The sequence below is a fragment of the Canis lupus genome, chromosome 27, assembly GCF_011100685.1.
Source record: "Canis lupus familiaris isolate Mischka breed German Shepherd chromosome 27, alternate assembly UU_Cfam_GSD_1.0, whole genome shotgun sequence".
Taxonomy (NCBI): Eukaryota; Metazoa; Chordata; class Mammalia; order Carnivora; family Canidae; genus Canis; species Canis lupus.
Genome location: NC_049248.1, coordinates 4,978,193 through 5,001,889, shown reverse-complemented (window position 1 = coordinate 5,001,889; position 23,697 = coordinate 4,978,193). Strand labels below are relative to the sequence as shown.

General features: G+C 40.1%; 1 long non-coding RNA gene across 1 annotated transcript in view; it reads right to left on the bottom strand.

Annotated features, from left to right (window-relative positions):
* Positions 1–3,721: 3,721 nt before the first annotated feature.
* The window catches only part of LOC119866437, a 47,538-nt gene continuing 27,562 nt past the window's right edge, over positions 3,722–23,697 (bottom strand). Inside the window, exon 3 of the long non-coding RNA XR_005379750.1 lies at positions 3,722–3,781. This is a non-coding gene — a long non-coding RNA (uncharacterized LOC119866437). The remainder of the gene's footprint in view (positions 3,782–23,697) is intronic.

Here is a 23,697-nt window from a genome sequence, read left to right as displayed (position 1 = left end):
TGAGGCTTATTTTCTGAGGGCTTAGGAGATAATAAGTAGATATCTTTTTTTTGTTTAAGATTGATTTATTTTAGAACAAGAGAGAGCACGAACACGGGGAGAGGCAAAGGGAGAGGAGGAAGGAGAGAAGCAGATTCTGCATTCAGTGTGGAGCCCAATGCAGGACCTGATCTCACGACTCTGAGATCATGACCTGAGTTGAAATCAGGAATCAGATTCTTAACCAACTGAGCCATCTGGGCACCCTTAAATAGATGTCTTTTTTTTTTTTTTTAACAACTATTAGTGTGACATCAAGTTAGTTAAGATAAAGTTAAAACCTAATTGATTTCTCTCTTTACTGCTCATTTTACCACCTGCTTCTCCCTAAGACGATGACTGATTCTGACTGGGGAGCAAACATCCCTTGTCCTCTAAGACTGAGGCTTTAGAATGAACTTCTCTAGGTTGTAATAGTGATGAAGTGTTTCTTTCCTGGGATACATCATAGTTCACTGCCCTTGGGAAAAAATCACCGGCCACCTCACAGCTGCCTACCCCAATATCTTGTCCCTTCTTTACTTGACAAAGGCAATTGCACTGGCCTCGGGGTTGCTAAATTCCCACAGAAACTCACTTGCCATGAAAATGAACTACAGTGTTTGCATCCTGTTTCCTCAGTCTACTCGTGACAGGTAATTGTATCTGGAGCCCAAAAGGGACTTAATAACAGTCTCCATTCCCCTAAAGTGTTGTTATGCAGAAGGTGGTGGCCAGCTGCTCTCCATGTTCTCTGAGAACAGACCAGAGGGATCAGATTTAAACTGCAGCACAAGATGTGTTACTTTAAAAAAAAATTTTTTTTTTAAGATTTTATTTATTTATGAGAGACACACACAGAGAGAGGCAGAGACATAGGCAGAGGGAGAAGCAGGCTCCATGCAGGGAGCCCGATATGGGACTTGATCCTGGGATCCCAGGATCATGCCCTGGGCCGAAGGCCTGAGCCAAACCACTGAGCCATCCAGGTGTCCCAGCACAAGATGTTTTAGTTAGACATCAAGAAGAATTGCCTGTTACTGTTTTAAAACTCAGAACTGGTTACCAAGGGCAGCTATGAACTTACTTGCTTTGAAGATCCTTAACAGGAAAGATAATCAGATGGACGAGGCAGCCTGCCAGGACAGATGTACATAGAGGTCACTCTTTGTTGCTCTCCCTCTAGGGAGATGTGCACTTGTCCTTAGAACAGCTCTCATGAGACTGATCCTAAAGTGGGTCCATTTCTTATCCCCTCTACTAGATGCTAACAAAGTTTAAGGCAATGAGAATGTCTGGCCTGGCCCTTTGAACACAGTAAATATTCAGGACAGATTTTTGGAACGAATGAGTGAAATTCAGATGAAATCCTTAATTCCTTACCTTCCTTTCTACCTCTTCTGCCTTTCAGTACCCTTCCCAGTTCAAGTGATCTCCCAAATCTCGAATATAAATAATAGTGAAAGGGAATATAAGAGAAGGGAGAAGAAATGTGTGGGAAATATCAGAAAGGGAGACAGAACGTAAAGACTGCTAACTCTGGGAAACGAACTAGGGGTGGTAGAAGGGGAGGAGGGCGGGGGGTGGGAGTGAATGGGTGACGGGCACTGGGGGTTATTCTGTATGTTAGTAAATTGAACACCAATATAAATCTAAAACTAATTAAAAAAAAAAAAGTGATCTCCCAAATCTCTTCCAGCTCAGAAATTGTAGTGTCTGGGTTTACTTGTGTTGTTACTACACCATTTCCCCTTTCTTTGGAAACACAGGTCTTATAAATCATACCTGAATATGAATTTCTTAAAAACAGAATAATTGCTTCCAATTATACCCATTATTTCAATGAATCCTCACCATTCAATGGACTAGGTGTTATCGTAATTTACAAATAAACTAAAGCTTAGGGAGACTGAGACATGTCTGAGGTCAAATAGCTAACAAGGATGTAAACTCACATCTGTCTGACTCCAAAGCCAAGCATTCAAACAAGGCCATATGAGCTCTCTCAAGCAGGAATTTATGTGGAGGGGTGAGGGGAAGGGAGGAAAAAGGAAACAGAGGGAGAGAGGGACACACAGAGAGAGCAACCCAAAGAGATCAGTCTTTAATGATGGGTAACATCCCATTCACTGGGGTAAAGGAGACATAAAATGAACCTTATGAGGAACTAACTCCCACTACCTTCAAGAGCAATCCTGAGATCCCACCACCTAAGCCTACCTGACCTTATACCAGCTACTGCTTCATGCCTGCAAAAAGCAGGCAGACCCCAGTTGTCTCCTGGAATGGAGGTCTCCAGGCACCAGAAGCTACTGACATGCTTAGGGCCCTAATATTTGAATTTATGTCACTACCCTGCAACCTTGGGACTCTAGCATTTCATCCACTTGCAGAATTCACTTTTAACTCGCCCCTTCTGGCACTAGAACCACTGGAAATAGGATCTCTGTCAACAGTTGACAAAAAAAATTTTGTCAGTTTTTTGCTCCTTCACTTGCATTTTGTTCTGATCTTGAATCATTAATCCAGGGGGAAACTTCTGATCAGACTTGGCTCACAGAGCCCTAAAGCTGTGATGTATTTAGCTGCCATATCAGAAATAACAAATACAGAAACCTGTAGTGCGACACCCTGTCCCCCAGACCTTGCTCACTGAGTCCCCCAGTGAAGTTCTTACTGATTGGCCACATGGGTTGATCTTCCCAGACTCCTTCTAAAGAAAGTTTTAAATTCTCTCCTTGCAATTATAGTATAATTTACTGGGGAAGTGTGCTTTAACCTATACACAATTTTCTTGGATCAAATAAGTCACCATAAAGTGATTGTTGAAGTTTTGTTATTACATATCCAAAGAAGATGGTCCAGTCATTGTTTTGAGTGGAGACTGGCCTGTTCTATAGCAGGGAAAACAGGTTTGCTTTAAACAACCTGTTGAGTTTTTAGAATTATTTATTTGAGAGAGAGAGCGAGAGCGCAAGAGAGTGTGCATGTGCACGAGTGGAGGGGGGGGAGGGAAAAGAAGTGGACTCCCTGCTAAATGAGGAGCCCCACATGTGGCTGCATCCCAGGACCCTGAGATCTTGACCTGAGCCAAGGTCAGACACTTAACTGACTGAGCCACGCAGGCACCCCTCAATGGCCTGTTTTGTCCTGGATTGCAACAACTGCCATACTCCATGTGTAAGAGATGCTTGAGCATCAGAGCTGGAACTTGGAGCCCCCATTTTGGAAGAATGAGAAACACTGGGGATATACCCACTTTTAAATTCTCAGAGAGTAAGGCCTATGCTATACATTTGTATCCAAAGTAGCATGGTACTGTGACTAGGCATTTAGACTCCAAAGCCAGACAGCCTGGGCTCAGTCCTGCCAGGGCACCAAGCAGGCTTTGTGACTCCTCTGCACGTAAACTCCCTTGTTGGCAAAATGGTGCCCTTCTCCCAGGGCTGCTGGGACAGTTAAATGAGTCAATGCTTAGGACACACCTGGAATATAGTAAGTGCCTTACATCTACCACAGCTTCTGGTGCCCAGTGGCTCAGCAAATGCTTGTGAATGACTAGCAGCACATTCCACTCCTCCACCTGTAATCAACCCCACAGGGTACTTCTACCACTAGATCGGAGTGATAAATTGTGAGTAGTTGCAATGACTGACCAAGCAGAGAGTGAAATACTTTTCTTTGGGGTTCTTACAACAATATTGATTCTCCTGAGTCAGGGATTCTGGTGTAAGTTCAAGCATATGTACAAGATGCTGGAGACCTGAGGAAAAAAGAGCACTGTGAGTCCTTCAAACAAGAGAAGAAACTGTCCTCTGCTCACCTTACAACGCTCTAATTTATATTGTAAACAAGCCCTGAGCTCCACTAGGGGACACCCCGAGGGTGATTATCTCCAGAGTCAAGAAGTGCTGGAGGCCTTCCCAGGGGGTGTGCAGAGCCACCCACTTCTGTACATTCAGTCTCTGCTGTATTTCTCTTCTTGGTGCTTTCCAGTTCCCCCTCTCCCTGTCCTCCTTTGTCCTTTCTCGTGACCCCCCAAAGCCTCTAAGAATTGTGTAATTTATCAGTTCCCAATATTTAGATATCATAGAAAACATGATTCTGTGATCCACTGGGGAAGAGCTGTGATGCAAGGCATTACACCTATGGAAGATCCACCAAACTTCAGTATGTCTTCAATATATATTTTTATGCATGTATACATGTGCAGATATGCAACTGTGCATGGAATTTATAAGTAATTATGCATTTATGCACTTTAAAGACTATCATGTCTGCATTCATATTGCCCTAAACTATAGAATGTCTTGCTTCTCCGGCTGCCTGAGGCTTTCAGTTTTCTGTGTTCCTTCTATCTTTCCATGCTTATAATCTCTGGAATACTCACATTACACCAAAAATTGGATGTAGTTCAATGCCTAGAAGGAAAAGAAAAATTTGTCCTCTCTCATATTTTTCCTAGTATGAGAATATATTTTTCAGAAAATATTAACTCTGCCAGCTGATGAACTGGAAATTCCTACCAAGTACATTAGTGGACTATGTTTTCTACATACCTCAGTTCTGACATTTGCTGAGGAGTCCATTATGCCTTACCTTCTCCTGTTCCCAATTCTCCAGACACTGTGTCTTCAAGGAGGGAGATGGTGTTCCCCAACTTTTTATCTCTACCTCCCTCCCCTAAGAGCACCCAAAATATAATTTGTTAAATGAAGTAGTGATGTTCATGTATTTGATTGTGTGTGTGTGTGTGTATGAGAGAGAGAAAGAAAGACTGTGTGTTTGTGTGCATCTGTGTGCTTGTGAATGTTGGGGGTTTGTCTGCAAGGAGCAGAAACTCACTTCTAGCTCAAGAGAAAAAGGGCGTTCATGGTAGGGTTGCCTGAGGACTAGAAAGAGGAAACATAGCAGGATTTCAACATTTCAAGATGCCCGCCCCCTTTCTCTCTGCTTCAAAGTTCCCCTCATGATGAATTTTCTCATCTCTGCATATCTGTGCTTCTTCCCTTAGATCCTCACTGAGCCATCTCCTCTGTATTCTGCATCAGTTCGGATTACCTTACCTCATTCCTACTACCCTAGTGGCCAGCACCATTTCCACAGGCTGCCCCATAGACTGATGATGCCCAACCTGAATGGGGCTGCCCAGAGTAAGAGGCACATGCTGATCTCACCAGTAGCTACACCTGCCAAAAAGATTGCCTGGCTTTGAAGGATGGAAGGTGGGGGTCTGTGGACAATGCCGTTAAGGGGAACAATAAATACAGCAGGAACATTACAATTCATGCAGTGTCCCTGAGAAGGGGTGCTGATCTACTGTATCACAAGCAAAAGAATGACTAACTATGGCGTGACTGTCATCTGCCAAGTTTGTTCCAAATCCTTCACACATAATCACTCATTTGACCTTTTATGATGTGGTATTAGGATTGTCAGATTTAGCAAATAAAATACAAAATGGATGCTCATGCAATATTCAGGACATGCTTATACTAAATTATTTGTCATTCATCTGAAATTCAAATTTAACCTGAGTAGATTGTATTTTATCTAGCAACCCTAGGTATCCCCACTTTACAGATGAGAACAAAAGCATGAAAAGACAATTTGCCCAAGGACACACAGCTAGGAAGTGGCAAAGCCAATTCAGTTTCAGTTCCTATGCTCTTAACCACTGTGATAAATCACCACATACAGACATGTGCACGTGTGCGAGTGTGCACACACACACACCCTGATGAAATAGAGTCCTTTGTTCTTGTCATCTTTCAAAAATAAAAATCAAACACAAATGAATTATAAACTGGTATATTAATCAGGGTCCAGGCAGGAGACATAAATCACAGCAGAAATCTGAACAGGAAATTTTTAAATAAAGACTTGTTAACTCTACAAAGGGTGGTTAACTGTTAAGAGGGGTACAACAGAATGCTAAGGACCAGGGAGGCAGTAACTACAGGAAGCAGCTATTGCACTGAGAACTAAGGGAAAACTAATCAAGGAACAAATTTAGAAACTAAGAGAAAAGGCCCTTGCAAGACTGTGTTCAGACCTCAGAGAGAGCTTCCGGCTGTGACAGTAGCATGCCTCCTGCAGCATGGTGATGGGGAAATGAGTGGAAGATGCCCACCATTGAGCTGCAAAGGGCAGCCTGCCACTGCTATAAAACACTGCTGGGGTACTGCATTTGATCTGTGACCTGCTACACTGAAAAACAGAAAACCAGAAGGCGAAGAAAAAGACCCTTTCTCCCCCAGTCTTGCATTGACCCTCCCACACCTCCTATTGTCAAAACCTAACATTAAGCCAGCTGGCAAAGAGAAATAGAGCCTGTAGAGCCCAGCTCCTGTATTATAAAGCAGGATACAGAGGGTGGGTTTGGAGCTGAAAGACATGAAATTAATAACTGGTGCAGATGGAAAGTACATTTTTTTCATCCCAATGGTGGAAAGAAGCCCAAAACATCACGCAAAAGGAAGATAGATTGACTAAGAAAGGCATTTGCTCCTAAAAAACTGAAGGTTTGCATGAAAACATCTCTTGGAGTGGAGCTGTAAAATGCAGTCTGCTGCCAAGGTATTGGATAAGCAAGACAAGGTGTTATGAAGCCTGTTGTGGAAAAATATGCAGAATACCAGAGAGGTTTTTAACTGAGCAAACACCTGGTACAAAGTTAATAGAGCTGAGAAATTCATTTTATAAGAAACTGAATAAAACCAAAAATCAATCACTACAGGATAGATCACTTTTTAGGGCTCCTTTGTTATGACTGTCAAATGGATGGTGATAAACATTGAGCATGCAGAGTATCATTTACCTCCTGAACCCGTGACATTTCTGGAGAGTATAAGACTGATGTGTGCAGAGGCAGGGGCATAGACTTGATGAACTGTGAAGACCCTCTTCACTGCCAGGAAGGAATGAGTCTGAGGATGATAAATAGAAGCAGTTCTGTGTACGTGAAGGAGATTAAGTCAGGCATCAGGTCTGCTACTTTAGTCGTGAGATACTGACTGTTCTATATTGTCAGCAGTGACTTTTTCTATAGAACCCTGACTTTCCTGCTTCCATAGCAGCTTCTCTAATTGCAAAGTGTCCTCTCTGATTTGATCTCTAGACAATCATGTCTGTCTGGCAAAGTGCTGACTCTCGGCCTTGCTGGGCAAATTGAACACATCACTCTTTGAAATGCCGATGTGGCCAAGGTCAGTCCAAGGGGCATTCTTCTATATTGAAAGCATGCTTCACACACTTGCCTACCCAAGCAGTGGTGCCTCTTAGTATTTACAAAACATCTACCCCCACAGCTGCACCTGGCCCACAGTGACTGAGTCAAGACCCAAGCTATTCTGTAGGCGCTTTGCATTCATCCTCTTCTTTAAATTTGAAATCAGGGCTACATCCTACTCCTTTTTTAAATATCTAAGTGCTTTAGAGATTTTTATATTCCTAATACTTCTTGAGGGGCAGTATAGTATAGTGCTTAAGAGCATGGGCCAGACTTCCTAGGTTCAAATCCCACCTGTAACCTTTACCAGCTATATGAATTTGGGTGAGATTTTAAAATTCCTCTATGTTCAGTTTTCTCATTTATAAAGATGAGCATAATAATAATAATATCTATTTCAGAGGGCTATCATGAGAATTTATGTATATCAATGGCTTTGGGAACTGTCTTCCTGTCCTAAAGAATTAAAAGGCATTAGGCAACAAGGAATATAGGACTGTGATTTCTGATAGAAGAGAAACAAACTAGGTGAGCACTTTGATTGCCCAGCCTGCAATGAAGATCAAAGAAATCCAAAGGAAATCCTGTGTTCTCATTAAGTTGATCAGAGCTCAGAGTTTGGGGAGGCCAAGGCAGCTAGAATTTGTGGTGCAGAGTAACTCCAGACAACTGCAGAAGGGTCTCCTCAAGTCTTTAGCTAATGATCTACATTTGTGTGGAGCAAAACTCCATGAGGCTGAGGAAATTATCATCAGAAAGAATAGATCAAGCAGTTCTCAGAGTTCATACAAGGCTGGGGATAATTCCCATTCTATCCACCAGAATGGAAAAAGACTAGAATACATAAGACGTTGGGAAGAGTTCTTAGAAGAGTCATCCTTTAAAGTAGAGGTTTGCTCTGGACCCACTTTATCAAACTTAAAAGTAAGTCTGTAAAGGAATAAATGTATCTTCTAGTAACTTAGTCATATTCTAGGACAAAAATCCAACATTCTTTAAAGGATTACAACAAAATCCAGAACTCAACATCATACAATTCACAATGTTTGTCATACAATGAGAAATTACCAGGCATCCAAAGAGGCAAGACAATATGACCCATAGCCAGAAGAAAAATAAACCAATAGAAATAGATTTTTTTTTAAAGATTTTATTTATTTTTTCATGAGAGACACACAGACTGGGGCAGAGACACCGGCAGAGGGAGAAGCAGGCTCCCCACAGGGAGCCCAATGCGGGACTCAATCCCAGGACTCTGGGATCACACCCTGAGCCAAAGGCAGCCGTTCAATTGCTGAGCCACCTAGGCATCCCAATAGAAATAGAGTTTTTAAATGAGAAAGATAATGGAATTAACAGATTAGGACCTTGAACAACTATTATAAATATGCTGACACATGTAAATAAAAACATGAACATAATGAAGAGGGAAATGAAATATATAATAAGGACCCAAGTAGAACTTCTAGAGATGATAAGCATAAATGAAATGGAAAATATACTACATAAGACTGGAAACTATAGAAGCAAAAAAAAAAAAAAGTGAAATTGAAAGCATAATAAGAGAAATCATAAAACATGCAAAAAACTTTAAAAAAACAAGAAAAAACTTTAAAAAAATCAAGAACAGTGCAATATCAAACATTCTAAACATGTGTCACTGGCATCCCAAAATAAAGAAGAGAAAAACTACTTAAAGAAATAGCACCAATATTTTTCTACTATAAATCCACAGATCTAAGCACCTCAACAAACCCCAATTAGTGTAAACATAAGGTAGACTGCACTAAAAACACCATATTAAATTTCCAATAACACGTGATAGAATGAGAAAAAAAAATCTTGAAACAGAAGAGTAAGAAAAAACCCAAAAAGACACAGTAGTTCAGAACAACAACAAAATGACAGCACACCTCTTGTCATAAATTGCTCAAGCCAGAAGCAGTACAACACCATCCTTAAAATGCCAAAAGATTAAAAAAAAAAAAAAAAAAGCCCAAACTTGATTTATATAGCCAGGGAAACCATCTTTCAAAAATGAATACAAAATAAACCTTCTTTTTCATCTGATTAAAAGCCAAGGGAACCCATCACCAGAGACCTGCATTAAGACAGGTCTTAACCAAAGTTCTTCAGGAAAAAGGCAAGTGACAGCAAATGAAAATTTGGATTAATAAAAAGAAGTAAAGAATGCTGAGAATGGTAGATATATAGATAAATATAAAAGATCTTTTATCGTATATTTTAAATCTTTAAAACAATTGACTATAGCAAAAATAAAAACACTGTATTATGGAATTAATAAAATATGTAGTAATAAAATGAATGACAGCAATAACACAAAGGAAAAAAGTGGAATACAATGAGGCGGTTTAGCGCCACCTGCAGCCTAGGGCGTGATCCTGGAGACTCTGGATCAAGTCCCACGTCGGGCCCCCTGCATGGAGCCTGCTTCTCCCTCTGCCTGTGTCTCTGTCTCTCTGTGTGTGTCTCTATGAATAAATTAATTTAAAAAAAATCTTAAAATTTTTTTTTCAGCATTCTTTTCTTAGTAATTGATGAAACATTTAGAAAATAACCAGTAAGTCTATAGAAAACTCTATCAACCAGTATGACCTAATTGATATATATAAAAATGCCACCCAGCAAGAGCACAATACACATTTTCTTGAAGTCCACATAGAACATTTACCAAGACGTACCATATACTACTCCATTAAATTAGTCTCAATTGATTTAAAATTATTGAAATCACAGAGTGTGTTCTTTGCCCACAACAAAAATGATAACATAAATATGTTGGGAAAATCCCCAGAGAGTTGGAAATTAACACACTTCTAAATAACCTGCAGTCAAAAAAAAAAAATTAAAGAAAATTAGAAAATACTTAGTGCTGAATGAAAATGAAAACATACATAAATTTCTGAGTTGCTGCTAAAACAGCACTTATAAAAAGACTTATTACATTGAATGATCACATTAAAAAGGTCTTAATTTAATAATCTTACTTTCCATTTTACAAAACTATGAAAAAGCAGAGCAAGTTAAACCTGAAGTAAGTAGAAGGAAATAATAAAGACAAAAGGATAGAAAATGATACAGAAAAGCAATAGAGAGAGTCAATGAAACTAGAGCATCTTTATTTGAAGAAATCAAAATTAGATAAACCTCTAGGCAGCCCAATCAGTAAAGGAGAGAAGACACAAATTACCAACAGCAGGAATGAAAAAGGGAGCATCACTACAGATTCTACAGACATTAAAAGAGAAATCAGGGAATATTATGAAAATGTGTATGCCAACATATTCAAGAACTTAAATGAAATTAAAACCTTGAAAAACACAAACTGAGAAAGTCCTCTGAAAAAGAAATCGATAAACAGAAAAGTCCTATATCTATCTAAAAACTTAAATCTGTGATTTCAAACCTGCCCACAAACTTCAGGCCCAAATGGTTTCACTGGTGAATTCTATCAAATAATTAAAGAAGAAATAATACCAATCCTACCAAAATGCTTTTATAAAGCAGAAGACAAAGAATGCTTCCTAACTCATTGGTTCACCATTATTCAGATACTGAAACTAGGCAATGTTATTACAAGACAGCTACAAACCAATGCACTTCATGAACATAAATGCAAAAATCCTTAACAAAATGTTAGCAAATTAAATCTAGCAAAATATAAAAAAGAATAAACAACATGGCAAAGTGGAGTTTGTCTCAAGAATGAAATATTAAATGTGATTAAAAGTGATTCATCGCATTAATAGACAAAATCAAGCAATGTAATTCATTACATTAATAGACGAAAAGGAAAACCATATGATCAACTCAACAGATGCAGAGAAAGGATTTGGGAAAACTCAAAACTCATTCATAATAAAAGCTCTCAGCAACCTAGGAATAGAATGGAACTTCCTCAAACTAATGAATCTATAAGAAACCAACAGCTAACATCATATTTGTCAGTGAACAACTGTATGCTTCCTTCTTAGGACTGGAGAGAAGACAAGAATATCTGCTTTTTTCACTTCTGCTCAACATTATACTGGAGCTCGTTAGCATTATAGTAAGGTAAGAAAAAGAAATGAAAGGAAGGGAAAGAGGGAAGTAAATTGGAAAGGAAGAAATAAAACATTCTTTATTTATAGTTGATATGACCTTGTATACCACCCCCCAAAAAAGTGAATAAAAGAGCTAATTAGAGTTTAGCAAGATTGTACAATACAAGGACACTGCAAAACATATCAATTGTATTTCTATATACTGGCAATGAATAATTAGAAATTAGAATAAATATTTACAATAGTGTCAAACAATAAGAAATACTTAGAATAAATGTAAAAGCATGTACAAGACCTTTACACTAAAAAATGATATTTATTGACAGAAGACTCAATATTGTTAAGAAGTCAATTGTCCTCAAATTGTTCTATAGATTCAACACAATATTATCAAGCTGATCTTTAAATCTATATGGAGGGATGCCTGGGTGGCTCAGTGGTTGAGCATCTGCCTTCGGCTCAGGGTGTGATCCCAGAGCCCAGGATTGAGTCCCACATCGGGCTCCTAGCAGGGAGCCTGCTTCTCCCTCTGCCTGTGTCTCTGCCTCTGTGTGTGTGTCTCTCATGAATAAATAAATAAAATCTTTAAAAAATAAAAAATAAAAATAAATCTATATGGAAACTCAAAGGTCATAGAATAGTCAAGTGCCTGGGTGGCTCAGTTGATTAAGCATCCAACTCTTGATCTCAGTGCTTGACCTCAAGGTTGTGAGTTCAAGCCCTACTCTATTTAAAAAAAAAGAAAAGAAAAGAGTAGTCAAGACAATTTTGAAATAGCAGAAAATTTGCATGGGTTTGCACTACCTGACTTCAAGATATATTAAAAATTACAGTAATCAAGTAATTTTGAATAAATATATACAAGAAATTCCAGGTAGCTCAGTTGGTTAAGCATCTGACCTCATTTCAGGTCATGTTAGGGTCCTGGGATCAACACCTGAGTCTGTGTCAGGCTCCCTGCTCAGTGGGGAGTCAGCCTATCCCTCACCTCCCTCTGCCCATCCTGCCACTTATGTTCTCTCTCTCATATATATATATGGAAATATACCCACAAAAGTATGATTGACTTTTGTCAAAGCTGCCAATTCAATGATAGTCTTTTTTAACTGATAGGAATGGAACAATTAGCCATAGGGAAAAAAATGAACTTTGACTCATGTCACATTATACATAAACTAGAACTCACAATATTATATACCTAAACATAGAGCTACAATTTTAAAAGTTTAGGAGAAACCATAAGAAAAACATTTCGTCACCCTGGGTAGGTAGGTACAGGTAGGACGCAACATACAGATGAAAAGTACTGATGAATTAAACTTTATCAAAGTGTAAACATGGGCAGCCCCAGTGGCTCAGTGATTTAGTGCCACATTCAGCCCTGGGCAGGATCCTGGAGACACAGGACGTGAGTCCTACGTCGGGCTTCCTGCATGGAGCCTGCTTCTCCCTCTGCCTGCGTCTCTGTCTCTCATGAATAAATAAATAAAATGTTTTTTAAAAAGTAAAACATTTGCCATTGAAATGATAGTGTCAAGAAAACAAAAGGGCAAATCAAAGGCTATTTGCAAAACATGTGCCTAAAATATGTTTTATCAAAACATGTGATTAAACACTTATATCCATAATAAAAAAGAACTCTTTCAATTAAATTATAAGAAGACAAATGACTCAATCAAAAATGCAAATGGCCTAAATGGACATTTCACCAAAGAAAATATATAAATAGCAAATAAGCACATGAAAAAATGTCCAACATTACTTCATCATTAAGCAAATACAGGTTGAAGCTGCAGTGAGATGCCATTACACACCTACTGTGTATAGGGCAAAATTAAAGACCCTGGAAATATGAAATGTTGGCAAGGATGTGGTGCAACTGGAACTTTCATACATTCCTGGTGGGAGTGCAAAAATGATACAGCCACTTTGGAAACAGTATGGTAGTTTTTAATTTTTATTAAATAAGAGACACAGAGAGATGCTGAGACACAGGGAGTGGGAGAAGCACGCTTCCCACAGGGAGCCCAATGCAGAATTCGATCCTGGATCCCGGGATCATGCCTTGAGCTGAGGGCAGACACCCAACTGCTGAGCCATCCAGGCATCCTAGTATGGTAGTTTCTTACAGCGCTTCTATAAGACATTGGCAATCCCACTCTCATACGTGTACCCAACAGAAATGAACACATATGTCAACAACAAAGACTCTTGAATATGAATTTTTCCAGCAGCTTTCTTTATAATAGTCCCACATAGGAAACCTGAAACAGTTAGTGGATAAACAAAGTATGATGTAGTCATTCATCAGAAGACTACTGATACATTGCAACCCTGTAAATGGATTCAGAAACATTATGGTTAGCCAAAGCAGACACAAAAGATTACAGTGTGTGATTCCATTTATTTTTTTTAAAGATTTATTTATTTATTCATGAGAGACACAGAGAGAAGCAGAGACAGAGGCACAGGGAGAAGCAGGCTCCACACAGGAAGCCTGATGCGGGACTCAATCCCAGGACCCCCAGGATCACGCCCTGAGCCAAAGGCAGACACTCAACCACTGGGCCACCCAGGTGCCCCTGTATGATTACATTTATATGAAATTCTAGAAAAGCAAAACTAATGTGATACAAAGCAGAGGAGTAGTGCTGAGGGTCATGGATGTGAGAAGAGGTTGATGGTAAAGGGGTGTGAGAGAACTTTGGGAGGTAATGGAAATGTTCTATCTTGCCTGTGGTGGTGGTTACTGGGTATACACGTTTGTCAAAACTCATCAAATGGCACTCTTAAAATGGAGAATACATAAATACTGGCATATTATTCAGTAGTAAAAAGATACAGGGGCACCTGGGTGGCTTGGTCGGTTGAGCATCCTGGTTTTGATTCAGGTCCTGATTTCATGGGTCATGGGATCCAGCCCTGGTAGGGCTCAAGCTCAGTGGGAGTCGGCCTGGATATTCTCTCCCTCTGCCCCGCCTCCACTTGTGTTCACGTGCATGTGTGCACATACTCTCCCTCTCAAATAAATAAATAAATAAATAAATCTTTTTAAAAAAAAAAGATAGAAACTACAGATATATGTAACAGCATGGATAAATCTCACAGACATTATGATGAATGAAAGAAACCAGATACACAAGAATGCATACTGTATTATCCTATTTATTTTAAGTTCTAGAATAGGCAAAAAAAAATCATATTCAGTGAAAAAAATCAGAGATGTGGTTGACCATGAAAGAGGGGCTGGGGAGTCCTGACTGGGAAGAGGCCTAAAGTAACCTTTTGGAAGGTGGTGGTAATATTTTGTATTTTGATTGAAGTGTGGGTTACACAGGTGCATATGTTTGTCAAAGTAATTGAACTATACACTTAAGATCTGTGCATCTCATTGTGTATAAATTATACCGCAGGAAAATGTTCTTAGAAACTTAAAAAATGCCTTCATATGCATTATTTCATTTGTTCTTCCCAAAAATCTAAGAGGAGAATGCAATGAATACCCCCCCAACACACGCACAGATTTCACATTTCACATTTCAAAAATCCGATATTTAAATAAAAAAAATATAGGACTTGCCTGAGCTCAACACGACTGGGATAAGAATTCTGCTTTTCCACTCCCGTTCCACTCTTCTTTCAATTACATGTGCTACTGAGAGGTTTTAACTGAGCCATGGAGCACTGTGGAAGTTGGTCCTTTATAAGTAAGCAAATGGAATCTGCCTACCCAAACCAAACCTTTATGTTTTTTGAAACAATAGGGCTCAAATAAAAACAGGAACATAAAAATATCCTCTGCAGTGCTAATTCACGTGGGTACAGCAGAGTGTTTAAATTGCAATCCACATGCCAGCGCTTTCTCCACCCATTGTTAAATCGTAAAACAAAACTACTCAAATGATAGCAATTGCTGGTTGACAACTTCCAGTTGATCAGCAGAGCTGCTGATTGCCGCTGTCACTCAGTGGGTTTGTTAGGGACTTCAGAGACGTGTGAAGCTCCGAGACATTAGTCACTCATTATTGCAGGGGTCATGGTGCCCACAACTAGGGCCGTGGTCTTTCGTCATGAGTGTTTCTCCTGACGTGCTGTCTTTGTGGGAGCAGTTGACTTCCCCAAGCAGGGAGGTGTCGTCTCATCACTGATATAATAGGGTATGATTTGATATATGAAATGGGTTAGAATCTCCTACTAAATTCTCAACATCCAATTGCACAAAGTCGCCAATATTTCAGCTCTGTTGTAAAAGACAAACAGCAATTTGCACCTTATAAGTTTGGGGATCGGGAGACTCGATGGTGTTTTCTTCCGAATTTTCCCGTGAGGAATTTGAGAAATACTTTTCCTTGTTAACTGATTCATAGATATTGTTGTTACTAATTGGCTTCTTAAAAAGGTTTTTTGGTATAGGTTCAGTGGTTTGTATTTCTGGAAAAGCTTCAGAATGGGTCCATTTCTGTATCTTTCTAGCTCTAGATGGCGCTCTTCTCATTCTAGCTCAGATTCCTAGTTTCCAAAAATGCCAAGAAGATGGCATGGGCGTTAGTTGTCTTGTGTTCTTTTTGTGAAGGTTCTCACACAAAGAATAATCCTCCCTCCCTCCCTCCCTCTCTCCCTTCCCCCCCTTTTGTTCAACGAATGTTATTGATCATTTACTATGTGCAAAGCATTGGAAATGCAGAGTTAATGATAGTCCTTCTCCTTATATTACATCCAAATAATCATGACACAATTTTAAAGTGCTAGATGCGAGAAGATGAACCTGGAAAGTTAGGTTAAGATTGTGAAGGGACTTGTGGGCCATGTAAAGGGGCATATTTTCCCAACAGGACATAAAGAATTTCATAGTGTTTTAAGAAGGGAAGAAATGGGATCAGATCTGAGTGTTGTAGAGAGCACTCTGGCCTCCATGTGCAGGATAGATTGGGGCTGTGAATATTAGAGCCTCCGTTGCTGACTCTCCCTCCTTTTTTTTTTAATTATTTATTCATGAGAGACAGAGAGAAAGAGAGAGAGAGAGGCAGAGACACAGGCAGAGGGAGAAGCAGGCTCCATGCAGGGAGCCCAATCTGGGACTTGACCCTGAGACTCCAGGATCACGCCCTGAGCTGAAGGCAGGCGCTAAACTGCTGAGCCACCTGGGGATCCCCCTCCCTCCTTTTCCTGGCCTCTGTCAACTGGAGGATCTCAAGGTTCATCAGTCCTGGGCTTTCTCTTTTTTCCCCTTCTCTTTCCTTCTCTAGCTATACCCTGCTCCACTGCTGCTGTTTCAGGTGATCCTACTTAGTCCTACTGCTTTAAACAGGACCTATGGAGTGATGACTCTCAATTTTATGTCCCCAGTCCAGATATTTCTCTGACCTGCAGCAGCTGATACCTAAAAACTTTACCTCCACTTGGCTTCTGGAACCTAATCTTTCCATTGCCTTTCCCATTATGGTAAATGTCACCACCATCCATCTGATCAGCTACCAAACAATCCCCTTAGACACACTCTTTTCCCCTCATGCCTCTCGCCAACCCATCAAGTCTGCAGTGTCACCAAAGTACATCCCAGATCCATCTACTTCTCTCCATCTTTTCCGCCATCACTCTAGTTCAAGCCACCACGACCCTTCATTTGCACTATTTTAGTAGTGCAACACAGCACAATACTCTCTTACTTTCACCTGACCCCCATCCCAGTCCACTGACCTTATGCTAATCGGAGGGATTTCCTAAAACATAAGTCAGATTATGTTACCCCTCTGCTTAAAAGCTATCCATCAGTACCCATTGCACTTAGAAAAAAAAATCCCCAACTCCAATCTGAGGACAAAAAGGCTTTCTGTTATTTGGTCTCACCTGCCTTACTCTGAATTGGTAGCTCATGCTCGCTAAATTCTAGCCTCCCTGTTCCTTAGTCTCTCCAACATTTTGTACTTACTCTTCCTGGAATGCTTGGGGTGGGGCAAGGCTGGCTTCTCCTCCTTAGCTCCCACATTTCCTCTTCTAGAGCCAGCTGCTCTCTGCTCTTGGTTGCTCTTTCTCTCACTCACATCTCTCTGTTTATTCTCTTCCTAGAACTCACCATGATATGCATGCATTTTGTTTAGTGGCTCTCTTGTCTGGCTCTCCCACTACAATAGAAGCTTCACGAGACTAGGGACTGCTCTCTTACTCACCGACGCGTTCTCAGGGTCTAAATAAGAGCCTTAGTGCAAAAGGCATGTCTTGAATAAATGAACGTGGGTGATTTAGGGGGGCGTGGCAACAGTGCAGATGAGCAATTACGAGGGCTTGAACTAAATCGGTGACAGGATGGGAAACAGAAGAGGTTTCAATCAATGTACATGAAGAAGGTGGCATCAAGCAAGACTTGGTGGGGGTGGGGATGAGGGGTAAAAGATATTTCTTGGCTGGGTGGATAATGATGCCATTGATGGAATGCAAAATTCAGAAGGAGGAGCAAAAATGAACCAGGCATGTGTAGGAGCTGTGAGCCTGGAAAGGATTAAGAAAAACAATGACTTGATCTGTAGAATTGGTTAGGGCTCCAAGATAATTTTACAAGTAGAATTAGATTGTAGATGTTTTCATTTGAAATTCAAGTTTTGCAATTCAGGCACGTATTAAGATATTTAACAGATATACTGACTTATTCTACTCCTAAGTTCCTTGTCTCCTCTCCTACCCTTAGAAATGCGTGTATGTGTATTGTGTGTGTGTGTAATCCAATCAAAGAAGATGCCAGAAAGTGAATATCCCAATTTAACTGTCTGACCAGGATTCTGCAATTTTTTCTCACTTTTGAATATAAAGTCTTTTGATTTCAAAACATTTAAGATCCCCTGAGCCACTTGGACTTTTTTTCCCCAGATCCTTAGTGTACTCTGAGCCTGGGCAGTGAAAGGTCCTGAAAGAAATGGACAGTCTTAAAGACAGATGGGACCTCAGAGGTCATTTAGTTCCGCTGAGGAAAAAGGCGCCCAGGGTAAAGATGGCATGTCAAGTGTCTGAACCAGGAAAAGAACCCAGGAAAGTGCAGGTAATCAAATCCACTGAATGCCCTGAATTTGAACTCTGCTTCCAATTGCAGCAGCAAAAGCCTTCAGAATGATTGTGGCATGTTCAGTGCTGGCTGTTCCCTGTCTCCACCTCGGCTCAGTTTGCTTCTCCACCCACACAGCCAGCACCTAAGCTCATCATTTTCCCTTTCGGGGTTATTCCAGGCACTGCTGCAGGAAGAAGGCACTGCCTTTTGCAAAACAGAATGGGTTTTTCTTTTGAAGATTTTATTTATTTATTTATTTTAGAGAGAGAGAAAGTGCAAGCAGGCAGGGGGAGGAGCAGAAGGGGAGGCAGAGAGAGAGGGAGAGAGAGAATCTGAAGCAGACTCCACACTCAGCGCTTAGCACTGAGCCTAACACGGGCTCCATCTCATGACCCTGAGATCAGGACCTGAGCTAAAACAAGAGTTGAAGGCTTAACTGACTGTGCCACCCAGACGCCCCCATTCTGTTGTTTTAATGACAGTGTTAGCCTCCTACCTTCATCTCCCCTGATATCTTAACAAGTGAGTCGTCTGATTTATTCCATTTCCCACCTCTCTGTTCCTTCTGATATATATGTGAACCACTTCTCTCCCTTTTGCCTTCTGCTTCTAATGTAGGACATCTGGCCTCAGCAGTTGTTCTGTATGTCCGGCACCAGCGACCCAAGTCATCTCAGGGACAACCCTCAGAGTAAGAGCTGGTACAGATTGGCATGTTTGTCAGCCTTCTTGAAATCCTCTGACATTCTGCCTGGGGCTGCACTGTTCCTCCATGGGGTATTATTTAAGATTCTGTGTAAACAGTGGAATGAACAGTGACTGGACAGATCTTAAAGCAGCATGGGCACACACCACAGGTTTGCCTGCCACGGTACCAGCGGTGGTGACCAGGCCACCTGGTACTTAAGACACGAGGCAGAAACACCCACCCGCAGGGACCATGTGCTGTGCAAAGGCCATCCTCATTTTCTGAGCTCCAGAACAGACTGACTGCTGAGCAAATCATCCCTTGGCACCTCTTCAGGGGCCAGATCGTTCCTTCATGAGCCAGACATAATTCTGGCTACGTAAGGCACCAAAAGGCGGAAGAGTTCATTTTCTGCTTATGGCCTCCCCGGGACCACCAAACTCTACAGCCTCAGACTGGATGGGGCCTAAAGGCCATTCATAAAACCATCCATATTTTTGTGATCATCCAGGACATTTTCCTTAAATAGCTTCAGGATCTTTCCAAGATAGAGCCACTGAGTCTGTGCCTCCATTACTTACATGCCCTGAGTCGTGAGAAGGTTAATACAGCTTGTCTGGAGATGAATTAAAATCTTCATGAGGCTTCAATCTCCCTCATGATTTGACCCAACTTATATTTATAGAAACATCTGCTACTGCTCCCCAACACATATTGCGCATTTTAACAAAATGGTACTATTTTTTCTCTCAAATACACCTTGTGCTTTCCCATTTCTAAAAACCGCTACTTCCAGGCACATATCCTTCCCTATACTTAAATTTCCCATATTCCTTCAGCTCTGCGGCTCAAAGTTATATCCATCCCTAATGCCTGATTTCAGTAGCTCTCTGTAAAGACTTTCCTGTATGTTCCAGCTAAAATGCTTCTCCCCTTGGGGCACCTGGGGAGTTTGCCTTTGGCTTGGGTCATAATCTCAGGGTCCTGGGACCCAGCCCCAGTCGGGCTGGGTGGGTGGGTGGAGGGGGGGGGGTCTCTGCACAGCAGGGAGCCTGCTTCTCCCTCTCCCCCCTGCCCCTCCTCTACACTCATGATCTCTCTCACGGTCTCTCTCTCTCTCAAATAAATAAATAAAATCTTTTAAAAAATAAAATAAAATACTTCTCCCCTTGTTCAAAACTCTGATAGCTCAGTTTGTATCTCTGTTATCACATGTTACCTAGTAGTTTAGTTATTTGAGTACATACCTTATCTACCTCTTGCTTTAATTAAACTGTGAACTATCTAAGGGCAGGTCATTCTTTGCTATCTCTGTATCCCCCATAGCATCTAAAACAGCCCTTTGCACCTGATAGGAGCTCAATAAACATCTGTTGGAAAATGAATAAGAATCAAGAAATGAGTAGTTAAGGAAACATAAAATGAGCGGTTAAGGCATTTTCGAGCCCTGAAAAACTCAGCTGGTAGCTGGGTCCAGAGTAAAAGAGAAAGGCAAGAGCAGGAAATGTGCTGGTTTGATCTCTCTTTGGAGGCAGCCAGCTGCAGCCCCGAAGAAATACTTTCCTTAAAAAAAAAAACAAAAACAAAAACAAAACCAGCAAACAAAGTTGGCAGAGGAAGTGATGATGTCAACCTTCTCTTCCTTCACAGATGTGTCACTCAAGTAAAACTCCAGATCTCAGACACTGATGTGCTACATCTTCACCTTTCATTGTTCACCTAGGTTTTCTGGACACACTCATTTCTGGTAAATAAACATCACACGTGTTTTAAAAGCCTGTAGGTATTCTTGATAGGGCAGACAGTATCATCCAACATATGTGTATATTATGCACATTTCAGTTCTTTTTTATTTTTTATAGGCAAGAATTGATTTTTGTTACGTTTAAAATACCTATGGACTATGACTGGTATCAGAAGTATCTCTACATTGTGATACTGATAAGTGTTGAGCAGATGGCTGGAAGCTGGCACACTATTCCAGAGATGCTGGAGGCAGCATCTTAGTCCATGGGGGCAATGGGCAGGAGGGAAGGACAGGACCTGAATAAGACCAGCTCTGGCTAGGGCCATGGTGCAGTCTGGAGAGGACAGGGAGTTTGTGTCACAGTGAGATGATGTTGTCTACACAGATAAGGGGCTTCTCACTCTGGGCTTTGATCTTCCAAAGGTCATGTCTCTATTGCTGAATCAGTACTGAGCATCAGATTTCCTTTTGTTATAGACTTATTGAGGTTTAATTTACAGACCTTAAAATTAATTCATTATGGGGATCCCTGGGTGGCTCAGTAGTTTAGTGCTGGCCTTCGGCCCAGGGCATGATCCTGGAGTTCCAGGATCGAGTCCCGCATCAGGCTCCCTGCATAGAGCCTGCTTCTCCCTCTGCCTGTGTCTCTGCCTCTCTCTCTCTCTCTCTGTGTGTCTCTCATGAATAAATAAATAAAATCTTTAAAAAAATTCATTCATTATGAGTATACAATTTAGTTATTTTAAAAAGTTTACAGAGTTTTACAACCATCACAATCCAGTTTTAGAACATTGCTAACATCCTAAAAACTCTATTGAGTTTACATGCAGTCAATAATGATTCCAATACCCTGCCTCAGGTATCCACTGCCCTATTTTCTGTCTCAATAATTTGCCTTTCCAGGACATTTTCTATAAAATGACTCATTTTCTATAAAATGACTGGCTTATTTAAGCATGATTTTTTTTTTTTAGGTTCATCCATGTTGTTACATGTACTGGTATTTCATGCCTTTTTTATTGCTGAATATTGTTCCATTGTATGGATATACGATATTGGGTTTAACCATTTACCAACTGATAGACATTGGGATTATTTCCAGGTTGGGGCCATTATGAACAATACTTCCAGGAACATCTACTTCTGTCTTTGTGTGGACATGTCTTCATTTCTCTTGGATAGATTCCTTAGAGTGAAATTGCTGGGTAAGCTTATGTTTAATTTATTTGTTTTAAGATTTTATTTTTAAGAAATCTCTACACCCAATGTGCACTTGAACACACAACCCCCAAATCAAGAATCACATGCCCTACTGACTGAGCCAACCAGGCACCCCAGCTTATATTTAATTTAAAGAAACAACCAGACAGGGTTTCAAAGTATTTTTATTATTGCCAGAAATATGTGAGGGTTCCTACTTTTTCATACCCTTAGCAATACCATCTTCTTGAATAAAGCAGTCTAGTGAGTCTATGGTGGCATCACATTAGGATTTTAATTTACATTCCCTGATGACTAATGATGTTGAGCACATTTTCATGTGTTTATTAGCTCTTTATGTTTTCCTTGCTTATTCAAGTCTTTTACCTATTCTTAAATCAGGTTGTTTGTCTCTTATGGAGTTATAAAAGTTCTTTTCATATTCTGGATAGAAGTCCTTTATCAGATATATATTTTAATAAATATTCTATCCTATTCTATGACTAGACTTTCTACTTTGTTGAAGTTTCTTGAAGCACAAAGATTTTTAATTTTAGTAAAGTGCAATTTGTCCATTTTTTTACAGTTTCTGTTTGGGAGCCATGAAGACTTTCACAAGATTTCTCAAAGATTTTTCATCTACATTTTCTTTGAAAAGTCTCATAGTTTTAGCCCTTATACTTAGGACTATGAAGCATTTTTTTTCCCTCCAAGTTTTTATTTAAATTCAAATTAGTTAACATATAGTGTAGTATTGGTTTCAGGAGTAGAATTTACTGATTCACCACTTACATATAATACCCAATGCTCATCAGAACAAGTGTCCTCCTTAATACTCAACACTCATTTACCCCATACACCACCCACCTCCCCTCCAGCAATCCTCAGTTTGTTCTCTATTGTTAAGAGTCTCTTACGGTTTGCCTCTCTCTCTGTTTTTATCTTATTTTATTTTTACTTCCTTTCCCCTATGTTCATCTGTTTTGTTTCTTAAATTCTACATAGTGAATTCATATGTGAAATGAAATGAGTGAAATCATATGGTATTTTTCTTTTCCTGGCTTATTTTGCTTAGCATATCTAAGTTATTTTGCAGAGTACACTCTAGCCCCATCCACGTCATTGCAAATGGCAAGATTTCATTCTTTTTGATGGCTGAGTAATATTTAATTACACATATGTATATATGTATATATTTATGTATATTTATATGCACACACATATACACACACAATGGAATATTATAAGGGGATGTACACATGGGATATCATAATGGAATATATATAATATATATAATATATATATACACTATACCGCATCTTCTTTATCCATTCATCAATTGATGGATACTTGGACTCTTTCCACAGCTTTGCTATTATTGATAATGCTGCTATAAATATCTGGGTGCATGTACCCCTTTGAATCAGTATTTTGGTATCCTTTGGGTAAATACCTAGTAGTGCAATTGCTGGGTCATAGGGTAGTTCTATTTTTAACTTTTTGAGGAACCTCCATATTATTTTCTGGAGTAGCTGCACCAGTTTGCATTCCCACTGGTGCATGAGGATTTCTTTTTGACTATGATGCATTTTGAATTAATTTTTGTATATGATGTGAGAGAATGATCCAAGTTCATGTTATTGCATATGGCTATCCCCTATCCTAGCCTATTGTTGCAAAGATGATCATATCTCCACTGAATTATCTTATTAC